Genomic DNA, 6000 nt, shown 5'->3' on the forward strand with positions numbered 1-6000 from the left:
GTCATTACAACTGAGACCATGTAGCCCACAAAACCTAAAATATTTACTCTCTGGCCCTTTATGGCAGAAGTTTGCTGAGCCCTGAGAATGTATAGAAACAACCTAGAAGAGTGTCTGTCACTCAAAAGATGATCCTGCTATTATTATTAATATCATTATTGCCTGACTCCTCTGCTTAGAAGTAATTCTGAAAAATTACATAGTCCAGCCCTGTTTTCATCAGTATTAAACCTAATGAATCCCAGGAGGCAGAGTCATTCTTGCTGACTCACTCTTTAAAAACTGCCAGAGCAACAGTTCCTGAGGAATCCTTCTGCAATCCAGCCCAACACGGACCTATCGTCACCTTTAGGAAACCATTTTCTCTCCCAGCCTCGCTTTCACTGCTGTTTCTATGCATGTTCTGCTCCTGACCAAGAAAAAGAAGATCTTGGTGTGAACTTTCTGTGCAGCCACGTCTCTTACCATAAGAATAGTGTGTGGTCACATCACAGTTTCCCTTCCAAAGGCCATATGTCCCCAGTTCTCTGCTATTACTTGGGCAGGCTCTGGTCATAGGCATCTTGGGACACCAGGAATTCAGCCAGTGTAGACAGGGAGAGGCAGGGGTCAAGGAAACTGACCTCACTCTAGAGCTGGCCCAGTCCCAAATGTACAGTGATTCAACGGGGGCGGCAGTTTCAGGCTCCGCTGAGGAAATAGCGTGACCTGAGGAGCCCAATCCAATGGAGAGAGTGAGATCAGGGGAGCCCAGGCAGCAGGCAGTACCCAAAGTCAGCACAGGCAGATGGCAATGGCATTGGCTGTGGATCTGTCTATTCAGATCTCAAATGCCTGCTAGGGAAACTGAGGCAGAAGACGCTTTATGTGGATTGGGCTGATGTGGTGAAAGTAGCAGCAGTCTGTCTTATGAGCCTGTGAACGCCCAGACTCAGGGTGGGTTATCCAGACACCAAGTCTCAGCCCAGCTCATTGGCTCAGGATGGGTGCAGAGGTGAGCCTGCAGCTGGGAGGTGTCGGGCTGCCGGAGGAAGTAAGCTGTGGAGGCTCCATCCCACACACACTAGCCTTTTCCCTTGGTCTCTCTCACCTGCAAAACATCAGTCACCCATGGATCTTGGTTGAACTTTCTCCACATAATTATGGAGCTCATGATGGGATTTTGATCCTGGTGAAATCCACGCAGAATTCCACTCTCTCCTGAAATGCCTGGTAATTCATCAAGCGTTTGGGTCTAGAGTGGGGCCTGAAAGTTTGTATTTCTAACAAGTTCCCCCACTGATGTTAGTGCTGCTGGTCCAGGGATCTTGCTCGGGGAAACTCTGGGTATAGGAACAACTCGTGTGTAAAACAGAGGTATGGACCTTAAAGCGTGACCTCCATCTCCATTTCATCCAGATCAGAACCCTGAATAGGTGCTATCGATCCATTTTACAGATGAGTAGAGTGAAGTACAAAGAGATAAAGTAGGTGGGCTCAAGAAAAAATGCTTGGGAGCAGTCATCCGGCTGGGGAGGGACCGGGGAGGGGAAGGCATGAACCAGGAGCTGCAGATGTCAGGGCCAGCAGAGGCCCTGCAGACACCCTGAGTGAACGAAGTCATTCTGCAGCAGCTTGGAGCACGTCCATTCTGTCTCCAGTTGTCACCACGTGAGAACAGACGCCCAGTATTGCTAGATCTTCCAGTTTTTCAAGAGAAGTCAGAAATCCCAATTTTAAAGTGTAAATTAATTCCAAATTTTAAAAGTACTGTGCAAGCCAGGTGGTATACATCTGCTAGCTAACTTTGGCCCAGGGTCTGCACGTCTGCACCCTACGTGATAATGCTTTTCGATCCTTGCTGTGCAACTAGATTTCCTAGAGCCCTTTTTAAAACACGGATGCTGATGTAACAGGTCTGGGACAGCTCAAGATTTTTAATTTCTAATGAGTTCCTGGGTGATGCCCGAGCTCCTGCTCCACGGACTGCGCACTGAGTAGCAAAGCTCTGGAACAGAGCTGCTCAGTGTGTGGTCCGTGGACAGGCAGCAGCAGCATCACCTGGGGCTCGTTAACAACGCCTCCTCTCAGGCCCAGCCCTGGAAACACTGACTCCACATTCTGGGGCTGGGGCTTCAGAAGCTGTGTTGTAATGCATCCTGTGGAGGATTCTTATGCACAAGCGACTGGTAGAGGCGCTGCCTGGGTCAGCAGGGCTCCAACTTGGTGGGCACTGGAATCACCTGAGGAGCCGTCCAGACACTGAGGCCTGGAGTCGCTTTTCATTGGCCTAAATGGGGCTGAGCTCCGGAATTTTTCAGTCTTCTCGGTCGGTTCTAATATGCAGTGAAGGTTGAAGCCCGTTGCCCTAGAAGTTCACATCAGGTTCTTCTGTGTATTTTGTCCAAACTGGAGAAATAGGAATGTGCTTTTTGAAAACAAAGAGGTGCTTGCAGCTAATGCCTGGGATTGGGGGTTGCATATGCCTGAAGCCACCGTGCCTGCACAGCAGCCCACGTGCCCAGGAGGAAGTGCCGAGAGGCAATGGGGGCAGGAGCCCTAACTCTTTCCCGGGTCCCAGGAAGCCACGGCCATTGGTTTCCCCGGCACTTCACAATTCTTCCCACAGACAAGTCCCTGTCGGGAAATGAAGCCAACACCACACTTGGCCACTTGGAGGATGATAACCGGCCAATGCCTGCAGCGGCCCTTGGCCAAGGTAACCCATCCACAAAAACCCATCTGGCCAGACAAAGAGGCCTGGCTTGAGTGCTCTGCCTGGATGCACACTTATAAAGTAGGCCAGTCTGTTTTCTGGTTTTATAAGTTAATTGATGACCAGTTAAATGTCCAAAATAGCAATAGGAATCACAGCAGATGATGACCATCTGACTTCCCCTCCTGTGAGTGATGTTTGAACTCTCTGGTCTGGACTGTGGTCTCTAAAGACCAGTCGAGCAAGAAAGCGGGACTAGTCCAGGGCTTCAGAACACAGAGAAAAGAACTGATATCAGAGTCCCAGAGGATGGTGGACTTGTTTCCAGTGGCAGAGTGCAGAGCGAAGGAACAGCAATAGAATCGTCAGGTCCACCAAGCATACAAGGAGAAGGAAGGGGAACTAAAGTAGATAATCAGCAACATGGAGAAAGCCAAACAAAGCTGGTGTGTCCTGGAGGCAGAATTTGGAGAGCATCCCAGAGGACCATAGGTTGCAGATGTTTATGGGATGCTTGCGGCTGAGGAGGTGGACTGGAAAGGAGATACCAAGGGCAATAAGCCTGTCTGGACAACATCTCCCATTACTTCCTTCCACACTGGCCAGTTGGTCAACAAATATTCATTGAGCCCTGGCTATGGGCCAGCGATGGGTCGAGTTGGACTGAGCTGCTCCAGTTTCATCGATGATTAGTTTTAACGTGAGCAAGCGTGTTCTGAAGGTTCATTCAGACATTTTGCAAATATTTGTTGAGTACTTTTATATTCCGAGGACTGTGTGTAACACTAGGGATACCACAGCAGAGGAAGCATCCTGGACAGCTGCTTCCCTCTTGGAGATTACAGGCTAGCGGTGGGGGCAGATCATAAACAGGCAAGAGGACGACACCGATAAAGATACTTCACTGCTGTGGAGACAAGCGATAGGTACTAACAAGAAAACTTTTCTTAAAGAAAAATTTTCCTTTAGGTGTGTGGAGACATTTCCCAGAAGAATGACATCTGAGTTGCTATCTGAAGAGCGAAGAGGAGTTAGGTTAGCCAAAGCCCTTCTGAGCCCCTGGCAGAGGGCACAGAGTGTGCAAAGGCCTGGAGGCAGGAAGGGTCCTGACGTTTTCAAGAAATGGAAAGGAGGCTGGTACGGCTGGAACCTAGTGAACAAGGAGAAGGAACCAGCTCTTGCCAAGCCTAGTGTGTGATGCAAGGGACTTCGGCTTTGATCCGAGAGGAAGGAGATGTCATTTAAAGCTTTAAGGAATCAGGACAGCCTGATGAGTGAGGCTGGACACATTCTTCAGATTGTCAGTCTGCGATGATGCCCCAGTCACCGCTGATAAATGGAGTTTTGCCTGAACTCTAATTCCCACCAGATCAGGAGTTCTCAAGATGTCCAGGTGATGGAAGCTGTCATTTCCCAGCAGCGGCCCTAGCTGGCAACTAAATTCAGATTTCTTAGATATGATCCCAAATGTTTGTAGGACCCGTGTACCTTCTGATCTTCCTGCCCAAGAGATACAGCTCAGGTGACACTGCTGGGCTCACCTGAGCTCTTGGTTTGACTGCGGCATAGTCAGCTACTGTGTGCAGACGGCATCAGAGGCTCCAGAGCAAATGCACGGTGGTGTGCTCTCTGTATTTGTACGTTACAGTGGTTGAAGTGACCCGGGATCTCCTTAGTGTGCTCTCTTTAGTGGTCATATAGGATCCATCTTCTCACTACGATCTCACTATATACTGTCATGCGTCGCTTAATGACAGGCACACATTCTGAGAAATGTGCCTTTAGGTTATTTCGTCGTTATGTGAACATCATAGAGTGCACTTACACAAACCTAGATGGTATAGCCTACTACACACCTAGGCTATATGGTACTAATCTTAGGGGAACACCACAGTATATGTGGTCCATTGCTTTTCTGTGTTTTGGGGGAAGGCTCTCATATTGACCTCAAGTGTGTGTTTTGGAGGCTAGAGGACAACACACACAGAGACGTGGGACGTACACGTCCATAAACAGCATATCTCTAGAGACCAGTTCCCAGCATAGGGACTGTAGCTAAGCATCTCCGATAACGAGTAGGCTTCTTGAGATCCCAAACACGTAAATGGATTTTCTTTGACCCTGGGGTTCTTGTCCATGGGCTTGAGGGTGTCTAGGAAGTCCATAAAATGATATGCCAATTTCTGAGTGTAGATGATTGTTTCTGGGGAGAGGGTTGTCAGAGCTCCATCTAAATCAGCGGGAAACAAGGTTTCTATTCCTAAAGACGGCTCTAAGATTCAAAGACTCCAAAGAAGTCCACTGCCGTGTGACCTGCTGACCACCTCTTTAGAAGTTATCTGAACATATTGCCACATATGCACCATTTAAACTCCTCTCACCATTTCTCAACTTTCTCTTCCAATTCCTTCCTCATCTGAGTCCACTGCACTATTTTCTCCATAGAGTTGGATGACTAGAAATTCAGTATTCTGCCTTTAAGATCACCTGCCAATCTTATGACTGACACAGGATGAGGTTCAAATTTCAGACATACTAAAAGGGATGTGGCCCAAAAAAGAGGAAAAATGCCTGTAGATTTGCATAGGGAACCATTCAGATGAGACATTTGCATTTCAGCAGGACTTACACAGTCCTCATCACTTTTCTGGAATGCCCAATAGGGGGGCAATCACATGCCCTTTATACAATATTGCTACAAACAAATATATGCTACACATTTGTTTGGAGAGTCTAACCAATTAAAGAAGGAATGAAAAAGAAGGCACTGAAATAAATAATAGGAAAAGAAGAAATAAAAACGTAGCATAGATAATATACATAGAAATTCAAAGAAGTAACAAAATTATCAATATGAGTTAAATACGTTGTAAAGTAAATAAATATATACAAACGTTAATATCACCCATGTTCACCAGCTAACCTAATTAGGTACTATTCTCAACAATAACAACAAAACTTATGAACCACATAAAAGCTTTGTGTCTATAAAGAGATGTGTCATGTTGTAAAGATGTCCATTCTCCCCAAGGCTTAGTTCACAGATTTACTAAACCATAAATGCCTGAGTTTTAGTTATTTTTGTATCCTCAGGACCTAGCCCCTAGCAAAAACCCAATAAATATTTGGATGAATGAGCTCCAAACCAACCAAAATTATGAACGAATTTTTCTAAGAACTAGAAAAGAAGTGATACCTAAATTCATTTTGATGTGAAAATAGGCGAGAATAACTGAAAAAGAAAAGCTGAAGGACAGCAGCTCTCCCAGATTTAAACCACTTTACAGATCCGCAGATACTCACAC

Source organism: Equus caballus, unplaced genomic scaffold (assembly GCF_041296265.1).
Source record: "Equus caballus isolate H_3958 breed thoroughbred unplaced genomic scaffold, TB-T2T haplotype1-0000019, whole genome shotgun sequence".
In the NCBI taxonomy this organism is placed as follows: Eukaryota; Metazoa; Chordata; class Mammalia; order Perissodactyla; family Equidae; genus Equus; species Equus caballus.